General features: G+C 34.0%; 1 protein-coding gene across 2 annotated transcripts in view; it reads right to left on the bottom strand.

Annotated features, from left to right (window-relative positions):
• Nucleotides 1–12,411, bottom strand: part of LOC145260405 (uncharacterized) — a 258,651-nt gene that overhangs the window by 207,263 nt on the left and 38,977 nt on the right. The window lies entirely within an intron of this gene.

Raw genomic sequence — 12,411 nt, 5'->3', positions numbered from 1 at the left:
GATGATCACTGCGACAACCTACTCCCTCTCTACATCAACAGTCACCATACCCCCCCCCCCGCCTCCAAGTTTCATCTTTAAGTGTCAGAAATAAAAATAATAAAAAATACAACTGATGCTTTTCTCAGGCCTTCATATGGAAGGAGAGGAAACAAATCTCGGAGAAAAAAAAAATGAAGAGGGAATGAAGATAAATATAAAAAAAAGAAGACTTGAGAGAATTTCTGGAAGTGTTTTTACAGATTTTAGTATGACTGCTCAGAAGTAAGGAATACCGGTTTACATGCGAACAAAATATTTTCAGGTTTAGATTTCGAGATTTTGATTACGACGACTCGCAGCTAGGATTTTATTGAAGCAAATTTATACTTTTTTAAAACTTTGGGGAGGGGGGCAAAATCAACACAGATTAGAGCATTCCTGTAATGATCTGGTCCCTGTTGATTCCTGTGCAGTTCTAGGAGGTTCGCCCTTCTAGGCTTTGCTTTCTCTTTGAGAAGGGGTTTATTGCTATTTGCATGAGGCGCCCTTGCCGGGGAATGCAAACAGGCTATCCAGGCAAATTTTGCAGGTCAGAGTACCCCTCTTTGGGACAGCTGACTTTTCTACCCCACTACCCGACCCTGGTATTTAAGTTCTTGCAGTGGGATATAACTAAAAAAAAACTAACCAGTGGGTTCTTTGTGCCTTGTAATTAAAAATATACTTAATTCTGTTTCTTCGGACATTTGTGGCAAATATTGGTCAGTGTTTGTATTTTTTAAAAATTATATTTCTAATCGATTTTAATATTTAATCCTGATTAATACTTTATTTTTAATTAGTTACATTTGCAAGAGGTAGAAACACTAATACAATCGAAGTCCTCCCACTACCACTTATATAAATAAATATATATATATATATATATATATATATATATATATATATATATATAAACCGGATCTTATTTAACAAGAAATATATATATATTGTATGCATAAATGTGACGTGTTTTGATTGGCTAATTATTTTTCATATAGACGCCATCTAGTTCTGCAGAGATATAATGATTAAAAACATTGAAGCGTTAGAAAAGATTTTTTTTTTCCTTTTCATATATTTTTAATAAATATGTCAATAATATAGAGGTCGGTCTCTCCCACCCAATCATCCTCCAAAATAAGACATGTATTAGTTGACAAGAAAGAGAAGAGCCCCTGGTGACGTAAAGCGCATTAATGAAAGATGTCAATCATAGGTAAACTTTTATTATTATTATTATTATTGTTATTAATTAATTAATTAATTAATTAACTAGAAGAATATCTGTCCCTGGACAAGTAAAATTTATTCTCCAAACAGAACAGTGTTATACAACTTCTACTTCTTATGAAATTAAACTACTAAACTTTACGTCTAGAATCCTTATTCTAATAGTGAACAGAATCGACCATATGATTCTGATCGTAGAAACTGCCTAAAATTAAAGGTTTAAGGAGTCTTAAGAAGAAATCAAACTCAGTGAATCTTGGTTTTATCAGTATCTAATGACTGGATAAAATTTTATGCAAATCTAAGAAATTTGACATAAAAATTGTACATCATGTCCATATTAGGAATGCAAAAAAGCCTTTAAATTATTCCAAAGAAATGAAATTTGAGAAATATTTTTCATATCTAATACCTATTAGATTAGAAAAAGGATTCTCGATAAATGGTTTAGTATCACTGTATATAACGGACACATTAAAAGTGGTGCAAAACTTTATTTTGGAGGTGAGGTGGGAATTGATTTTACCCATTTTAGGACGTATATTATATCTATATAATTATAAAACTTTTGGGGCCGTCCTTGCTTGCATCTTATCTATCAAAAACATTGTTGTCATGGAAACCATTTAATAAAATTCACACTACTTTCTACAGTTCAACCACATTCAGTACAAATAAATTTCAGTCTTTGCTTGATTTGTAGATATAGTTTCAATCAAAACTGTTTTAGTTTCGATTCTAACTGATGATACTCAAATTATTACTTTTTTTACTTTTGAAATCGTCACTATATATTGGTACAATATAATATTAAATAATTGACTATAATAATAATACAAAATCTGCATAAATTAAAATATATTTAAGCATATTTTATGACCGGGCAATGCCAGGCATTCTTGCTAGTATATATATATATATATATATATATATATATATATACACACACACACACACACACACACACACACACACACACACACACACACAAGTGTAGTTAGACAGCATTTGTTCGTTTAAGTTTATTTAATTGAGCAAGATAAATTGCTATTGAAGGCAGGGGAAGATGGTATGTTGCCAAGTCAACATAAGCACTTTACTTGAACAATAAGAAGTATTGGAGAGAAAGTTCCAAGATCATGCAGAAAATACCACTTGCCTTCTATGCAATAAGTCAGCTTGATGGCATTGTGCGACGTAGCCAGGGTATTTTTTAAGAATAAGAATACTTCAGCCTCACAACTATGCCACCCCTTTTCCCCTGTATATAAATATGCATGTAATGGCTGACAGAGTCAGAAAGTATAAGGTTAAACTTGACCCCCCCCCGCCCCCAAGAATCCCCAAAACTTCAACCTAGACTCTTTAAAAAACTTTTCTTTTTTTTTTTTTTTTTTTTTTTTAAAGTTTTTCAATATCTATGTTGTCTGTAGATTCTTTAGAGATTAAAAATTTCAACTCTAGCTTTCTTACGAGTCAGACTCCTTTCAAAACTTCAGACTTCATCAGATTCTGAAACCCTAACCTTCAATGAGTTTCACATCAGTTTTTTGCAATGACCCTCATCATTCCAGTGGTTTACAACATCTGACATATTTTAAAAATTGCTTTTTCACTTTAAATATGGCACAGTGCCACTTGGGTGTAAGAGGCTACTATTTGAGACAAAATTTGACGAGACACTATGTAGGGAGTTGAGCAGCAAGATGTTTGTTCACATTACACTTGAACTTCTGCAAGAACTTGTACAGTCAGGGAAGCAAGGGCCAGAGAGGCAATTCCAAAATCTAGCAGTTAAAGGGAAGAAACTATTAGAGTAGGTTTTCTGGCATCTAGGGATCTCTACAGTGGATACTTTCTGTAACGGTGGTTGTTTGTGTAATTGTGAGGCAAGAGTTACACAATTTCCAACCACCCCTCTCCTGAATCAGCACTGCTTGAGTCCAGTGGCAAAGTGTAATCCCAGAAGACTGGAACCAATGCTGAGATAAGCAGAGAGCACATAAAGCACCTGAAATTCTCAAAGAGTCACCCATTTTAGTACTGGCCAAGCTCAATGTTGCTTAACTTTGACAATCAAAATGTGGAACTACTTGGACCGCTATTTGTATGTTTTCAAAACATTTTAGCTGATGTAACCTCTGACCGTCAAGTGCATCGTTTTGAACTTGAGAATCTAAATTTTTCATACTTAACCTTTTGATTTAATCCATATGGGTAGATTATTCTTATTCCATCAACCTAGATTGGATAAAATGTTATTTTTTAGCTATTATTGCCTGTAGTAAGGATTGAACCTTCAAACGATGGAAGATTATCACTTAGAACTGTTATTTATCAACCCTCTTATCCATTTCTATATTAGAATTGTCCACATAAACCCATAGCACAATGATTAAAGGCACGGATTAGAAATCAGTTCTAAGTGACAGTTTTAGAACAGTTGAAAGTTCAATCCTTACTACAGATGATAATGCCAAATGATATATTTCTATCTGATGATGGCTGACCGAACGAGAATAATCTACCCCTAGTTTAAATAAAGGGTTTAGTATGAAAATTCGAATAGTTTCCAAAATTCAAAGAGATGCATCTGAAGAAATTCGGGAGTTACACCAGCCGAAAACTGAAAATAACAAACAAGATCAGAACAGTTATCCGAATAATCCAACTAGTCCAGCGTTTTGCTAATTCCTACATGTCGGAGTTCATTTCAACAGCCTACATGCCTATCTTTTTTACAAAAGGTCATGATCTGAATTAAACAAAGAAATAAGCTAAAAATATTACCAAAATTTAGAGAATTCTTGGAGCTCCAACTTTATGCAAGTACTGGAGTGTTGGTAGGAGGCGGTACAAGTTTAGAAACATGTTTCAAATCATAGTAAATAGTGAAAAACCAACCAGGGACTGAAAACACCCCCCTAACCGGCATTCCACCCTCCCATCCTCCCCAGAAAGAAAGAAAGGGAGAAATAAGACAACTAGTCATAAAGAATGGTTTGATTCCGATTCAGATCTGTGCAGGAACACACGCTCCCGGGCAAATAAAGTGGCCAGGCCCCAAAGGATGAAGAACCACACATTAATTGAAGATAAAGCTTTATCGTTTGAATAATTGAGAAAGAACATAGCGTTTTCATTGGTTCTGGACTTGTAGTTTTGTTTTTGTTTTTATCGACATCCGAGCCCAATAATAAACGATAACAATACTGCTATTTATTTGTAGTCGGAAATAGACTTTTGTGTCCAACACACACACTACAAAAAAAAAAAAAAAAAAAAAAGGCTAAGATTTTCCTTGCAATATGTATATTCTCACCGATCAGTCAAATCCATGCGGTATAGTGTACAGAATCCCATTTTTTTTTTTAAAATCCTGACAAGGAAGATATCGTTCAACAAAGGCCTCCTGTATTATAATCACATATCTCACTTTCCCTCGATGATTGAACATCTTAGGGTTCTGCACTGGCAAAAAACACACTGACCGAAACAATATTCGGAAATACTGATGCGGAAACAGACAACATAACAGTTATGGTATTTAGTTCTCTCTCACTGCGAGAAATGTGACACCAGGGTCGGAAAGTGAAATTTGAATGCTGGCACTCCAGAGAAGCAGCACTATGACCTTGCAAAAGGTGCCTGTTCAGCCCCGTTGGCATTACCCGACAGAGGCGCCCCAGCAATAAACTAAACGGTTTTCAAAAAGAGAAGGCAAAGACTGGGAGGGTGGACCTCATAGAATTGCACAGAACCAATATTATACTGCAATCAACAGGGAACAGGTCATTATAGGAATGGTCTAATCTCTGGATTGTGGGACCAAGGGGAAAAATCCTATAGTATTTCTTTCTTTCTATTATACTTAGTTAATTTTTGGTTAAAAAATTCGGAAGACGATTTACATTTTCTGTTGAGAACCTATGTTGAAACAAAAACCGAACTGAATCTTTCATGACAAATATACAAATTTCTTTGTTGAATTTATAATTTTTTTTTTTTTTTTTTAATACTCTTTCAGCCCAACATATGATTTGGAACGTATTTAACAGGGGATTGTGAGGAGTTGAGTAACGAGATGCTTGTTCACATTACATTTAAACTCATGGAGGTTAGAATAATCAGGAAAGCAAGAAACCGAGCAGGAATTCCAACGTCTAGCAGTCCAAGAGAAGAAACTATTAGAGTAAAATGTTTTCCGGCATTTGGATACTTCAACAGTGAAGGAGGGGAATTTTGCTGCTTGTGTAGTTAGTCGTGGGGGGGGCGCCGAATTCAGAAGTATGTTAACTTTCGTTGAACTTATTGGGGAGGGGGCAGATAGAAAGAGAAACAGACATACAACGGCAGACAAAGAGACAATGAAAATTCCATTACAATTATTAAGCGGGAGAGAGAGAGAGAAAGAGAGAGAGAGAGAGAGAGAGAGAGAGAGAGAGAGAGAGAGAGAAACTTGAAAAATAATAGCAAAAACTTTTCAACCATAATCACTATTTAATTGCCCCCCCTCCTCCTTCCAATGTCAAAAGTGAGACTTTAATATGGGGGTCATTCAACTCTCGAAAAAGGGGCACTCTGTATTGACATTACTCCCAGTCGAAAAGTTTTTTCTTCTCTGACCGAGTACGAAACAGATACTACACTTTGATCATGACCGAAGACTAGAAAGTGCAGGAAAGCTACCAGACCTTAAAAACAATCTTTCCAATCACAAAAGTGAAACTACTTAGTTGTTTATCCAACCTTTTTGGTTGAGCGCGTTCACACGAGACATGGTTCATATTTAGTCGAGCGGTAAAAAAATGTTTAATTTATCTAAGTAATATATTCAGCTGGTATTAAAATCATGCCAATTATATAATAGATAGGTAATAAAATATTTTATAGTATTTAGAAATTATACTGACATAATAAAAGCCTTAATATGAAAAGTATAGAGAGGAAAAAAAGGAAAATAATGAGACAGAATTCTAGAACAAATTGTGCATATCTTGATAGGCATCTTAAGAAGAGGGGTATTAGTTTCTATCTTTTCTTTAACAAACATCTCATCTGAAAGCTCGCAAAAATGTCTATACAATCTTTTCTTTACATTTCAACTAGCATGACGATACAGCAGCATGAATAACAAAATTAGAAGAGAAAGTCGACAGAAAAAAAAAAAATTTTTTTTTTAAATATCGCTTTAAATGTTGGAACGAAAATTTGCCTGCGGGGGGGGGGGGGGCGCAGGCAAATTTTCTTCCCGTTAACTCCCAAAAGTTGGAATATTACAAAATCTGTCCACATTCTATCCGAGGTAATGCTTACAAAGAATATAGGTGCTCTATGAGTGTCTTGTGTAGTTTCCAACTTTTGGGTGGACACACACACGTGCGCTTTATATAATAGATCACGAAAATGTTTAACATTATTTTAAAACCATTTACACAAAGCCATCCACTCCTACAAACTTTTTATAGTATCTATATATTAATAAGATATCCTGTGCGTTCTTTTCTGTATCATGCTTACATCCGGGTCGTTTAATTGTTATGTACTTCCATTTCTTGTCATAAATAATTTTACCAAGAATTCTTCATAAGTTTTGGTTTCGGTTATAGATGACACTCCAGTAATCTTTTTTTTTTTTTTATAAATAATTTTATCAAGAATTATTCATAAGTTTTGATTATGGTTGAAGGAACTCAAGTTTTTATATATAATAAATTATATATATATATATATATTCATAAATTTTTATTTCGGTTTCAATTCAAGCTAATGCACCCAAGTCATATGGATATTTTTTTTATTTTTGAAATCGCAACTTTACAATATATAAAAATCGATAGAACATTAGTTCTATAATAATACATATGAAATCTGCAAGAATTAAAATATATTTAAGCATACTTTATGACAGGGCTTTGCTGAACATTCGTGCTAGCTTAGATTTTTGCAGTTTTAACAAAAGAGCTACAATAATATCAGAGTGTCTCCATTTACACTGAACATCTACAAAATACCAACATCAATATATTACATATAAAAGAGTCCACCGTGGAATTTCCACAGGTCCTGCTAGTCCTTCATTAATTATTTTGTAGAAAATGGCAAAAGCAACGCCAGTGGTAATACAACTGATTTTAATTGAGTTCCAATAAAGAATACACAGAGTATCAAAGAGTATTATTATGAGACACGATTGTTCAAGAATGTGTAGGACACTTCCACGCATCGGTTCAAATATGAAAAACCCCAGCTCAAGAGAAACATTTAGAACTGGGTATACGATTTTAAGAATTATGGGACAGTGAAGAACCTCAATGCAACCAACGAAAATGTCCAAGCAATTCAGGAATGGCTGAGCTGATTGATGGCATGAGAGAGAGAGAGAGAGAGAGAGAGAGAGAAAGAGTTCAGTTTTTTTTTCTTCTTTTTATCATTCCGTTCAAACTAGGAATGGGGCATCCTACTAGATGTCAGGCATACACCCGCTATCTCATACATTCCAAATCCAAGGGATTTTTTAAAATTATAACCATCCCATTAAATGCAATTGTTTGAATCCCTTTCACTTGGTTCACCGGGTATACTTGCCAGGTAGTTTTTGAAATTCTTTTTGTTGCTTCTATAATTACTGGAATGATGGAGATTTTCACGTTTTTTTTTTTTTTTTTTTTCCAGCTTTTTTTTTTTTTTTTTTTTTTACATTAAATCTTGGTATTTCGTTATTCCCCCCCCCTCCATCTCCATCTCAGCTTTATTTACCCCAGCATCACCGAGGACACTAACTTCTACTAAGGTTGCTTCTTTCTCCTTGTCCCATATCATTATGCCAAGTTTAATAGCTGTTTTCTAGTTATGTAGCTGCAGGAATTACATAGTCAGCATAGTTCGATATACTGTGTGCAAGAACAGTCACATTTTCCTTATTAGGATTAAAAAAAAAAAAAAAAAAAAAAAAGGGGGGGGTATTTTATGTTTTTTTTTCAATACATAATGAAAAGGGATTTGATTTTGTATATGTGCTGCCAGGCGTTGTCCAATTGTAAAAGATACTTATGAGAGAGAGGAAGAGAGAGAATGAATTAACATGTCATTTTTTTTTTTTTTATTACAAATGTAATAGTCATCATAACCAACAGGAAGATGACAGTGGCTCAGTGGTTAATGATATAGCCTGACAACACAGGTGTGCCAAATTCGAACCCAGTTTGTTCCACATAATTATCACCAACTACAAAGCATATATTTAATTATTAAAAGAAAATGCCATTACTTTCAAGGCTGTGTTTACTTTTTTTAAAAGAAATTATTTCAAAGTAATATAAGTTGTTAGTTCCTCAAATGTAGGCATGCATAAACGTGAACGGAAGTTACCATTCGAATTTCAAAAATTGATTTTGAATGTAAAACTATCATTAAAATCGTATAATTAATATTATTACTACTACTAATAAAAATAATAAAACCATTGCCCACATGCAAGAAAACTGAAGATCAAAAGATTCTGTAGAATATGTATTTTTTATTTATTTTGTTACTCTTTCGTATCAAAGACATATTACCACTTGGAATGTCAGGGGTTACTATTTGAGATTTGGAGTGGGGAGTTAACCAGCAAGATGTTTGTTCACATTATATTTAATCTTATGCAGGTTAGTACAGTCAGTGAAGCAGGAAATAGGAAGGGAATTCTAAAGTCTAGCAGTCTAAGGAAAGAAGATTTTCCAGCATCTAGAGACCCCAACAGTAAAGTGGTGTGATTTTGCTGCTTGTTGGGAGTATGTACATCGAGGGGGGCACGAGTATTAGGAGTTCATCAGAGCATATTCCATTAAAGCACTTGTAAAACATGCACGGGGGATGCAACAGTGAAGCAATGGGACAGGAAGCGTTTCTAAAATTATTATACAAATGAAGCATCTGGATAAGTGTGATTTGTGTATTTTCCGTTGGGTATATAACAAGGTATCTGAAAATAATTTAATGTATCATTAAATTAAATAATCCTTAAGAGTTTTCATATAAGTACGGTGTAGATAAACTGGAGAAAATCCACACACAAAAGAAAAACCAAAAAACTTTTGCATTTATTCCATTTGAGTAGAAAAATACCTGTCATGGGACAAATATTCTGCACCCACACCACGCGCATAAGTTAATGCAAATATTTGAAAAGAGAACAGTTCAAGGTCAACACTGCATGTCAAGGATTACAGTATGGTATACATGCACTGAAAACAGAAAAAAGCGCGGTCTATGCGTGGATCTCACAAAGCTGACTTGGCTTCTTGCTTCGGATCAGCCTAAGCACAACTGCCATCTGTTGTATGCGACTGAGGCTTAGGTTGCAGCAATTAGTGGGATGAAAGGCTAAGCAGCTCAATCAACAGGTATTTGCATGGACATTTTGCACACCTGAGATGGGGGTGTGTGTAAAAATTGGTTACGAGTGCGGAGAGGGAGAGGACATAGGTAGAAAGGAGGAATAAAGGGCAGGTGACAACTTATTTTAATGGAGAAATATTTAAACTTAGACCCTTCTCCCTACCACATTCTTTGAGAAGTTGACGTTCAGTTACAAATATATAATTTAACATGTTTGTTTTGTAGACTTATTGCCATCAACTCTTTAACCCTCTAACATCAGAGAGCATGTGTGTAATACGGAAACTCTGTTATTAGAATGTGACATGTAAAAAAAAAAAAAAAAAAAAAAAAAAAAGCAATCACTTAAAACAAGGTAAGATAACTCCTATCATATTCCCCAATTTAAAATAAGTTATCCCCCCCCCACTGCTTTTTATTTATAACTAGTTATTTAGAAATGTTTCATTCTAGCAGGCCGCCTGGCATTGCGGTCATAAAATATGCTTAAATATATTTTAATTAATGCAGATTTTGTATTTTTTTTAGAAAGCTAATTCTGAATCGATTATTATAGTGTACCTAATATATAGTGATTTCAAAAGTAAACAAAACAAAAAAAAAAATGATTTGTGTGCCATCATCTAGAATCGAAACCAAAACATAGCTCTTCAACCTTATCCGTTAGTAAATGACCTAAATCCATATGTAGACGAAAATTGCAAAAATTGTTTAGCCTATTACTTTTAATTAACGCATGCTTAAGAGAAAAAAAAAAATAAAATAAAAATACAGGTATAGTTGATTTACGCCAAGCCATGGTTAATGTGTTTTTTTTTCTTCAATTTTGACCCCTTAGCAACAATTTTTACCGGCTAAAACCTAAATCGAAAGTTTGCTACAGGTCCAAATACCTTAGATGTCAAATTTCAACTCTGTAGACTAAATATTCAGAGAGGAGTTCGGTAGAGACTTTTTGCACATACTCACCGATATATATATATATATATATATATATATCTCGGTGTGTTGTGTATATATATATTATATTATTGTCGTGTGCTAGAACATTTTCATCCTAAATTTTACATAAGTATTCAGAATATAGAAACTTTACTTAAATAAATTTCAGCGTGAAATGAAACTAATCACCTAATAAGAAACCATAAAATATAAATAATTAACATTCGTTTTTCAAAGCAATATGGAAATTAGTTAATCTTCATTCACGCACTTTTATTTTACTTTTACTACTTATAAATGTCTAAAAGCCACTCGAGGATAAAGGTGTAACAAGATGGATGGATTGATAGTGGGATGATGATGAATACGACGAGAGGAATGAAAATTTACACATACCACCTACTAAAAAAAAATTAAAAAGAACCAACAAAAACAGCTACATCAGAAAACAATTCTTTCACTTTTGTCAGAAACACAATTCACAAAATGAGAGGAGTAAAGGAGTCACCAGTTATCAAGGCTGAAAGATCAACATTTAAATGACGATGAATACCATGAAAGGATTGAAAATATTCACATTATATCCACTAAAACTGTTAACCTAACGAAGAAAAACAAAAACAGCAATTCTTACCCCCTTGTCAAAAGCATCACTTATGGAATTTAAGGATTAAAAGGACAAAATAGGGAGGGGGAGTAGCAGTGAGAGTTATGAATCTGTAAACCAAAATATGCACTTTCTACTAAGCATTTTCGTAGTCATCGTAGCAGACATTTGCTCAGTAGAAGAAGCAGTATCTGCACAGTCGTAGTTCAATATCGCTCCCCTCTAACCAGATAATCAATTAAAACATCCTTCACTTATAATGGTAATTGAAGGCAGAGAGGAGAAGTGAAGTAGCTACGGACTGAAGCGGAGATTCTCCAAAGTCAATTATGGATTAATGACCCAATATCAGTTTTTTTTTTTTTCTTTTATTACAGAAATCAAAACGAGACTGCTTACTCTGTTTGCTAGATTTGCTTAGCAGACAAGATTGTTCTTATGTGTTTCTAACACAGAAAAATTATTGCTTCTTATTTAGTGGTCGTGCTTTTCTCCCACTGCAAGAACTTAAGACACCAGGGTCGGAAAGTGCGATTGAAAAGTCAAAAAGTGTCTGGGCAGCCCCGTCGGCATTCCCGGTTAGGGCGCTCCAGGCGATTAGCAATAGACTAACCCATTCTCAAAGAGAGAAGGCAACGTCTGGGAGGGTGGACCTCCTAAAACTGCACAAAACTAAGCTCCCACCATAAAATCAACAGGGCCCCAAAGGTTATTACAGGTATGGTCTTGGGGGCCAAGGATAAATCCCCATTTGGTTTCTATTTAGAATTCGACATAAAAAAGAAAAAAGAAAATACAGTAAAGTTTTTTTATGATATACGTACTTGTCACGGAACAAAGATATCATATTCCAAAAATCAAGTAAATTGATGAAGTATGTTTTTTTTTTAACCAATAAAAAAATCCAAATTTACGTTTTTATTATTTGGAATACAAACAAAATCTCGGTAGTCGAATAAAGTTGTCCTTTAATTCTAACACTTCTAAAAAACAAACTGTTCCTGGCTCGCTCGTCATAAAATTTGATGTTTTTAGTTTATAAAAAAATAAAGATTACTTGATAAATTCATGTGATTTTTGGAATATAACATTCGTTCAGTGACGGGTATGTACACCATAGAAATTTGTCCGATTTTTCTGTATTTTTGTTTCGTTTTTTAAATCAAATTCTAAACAAGAACTGGACTGTTAACATTAGGGTTACAAAGTTATATAAGGTCACACAC

Source organism: Euprymna scolopes, chromosome 36, assembly GCF_053919585.1.
Source record: "Euprymna scolopes isolate OS-2025 chromosome 36, ASM5391958v1, whole genome shotgun sequence".
In the NCBI taxonomy this organism is placed as follows: domain Eukaryota; kingdom Metazoa; phylum Mollusca; class Cephalopoda; order Sepiida; family Sepiolidae; genus Euprymna; species Euprymna scolopes.
Note: the sequence above shows the minus strand (reverse complement) of the source record. Positions and strands in the feature narration are given on the sequence as shown.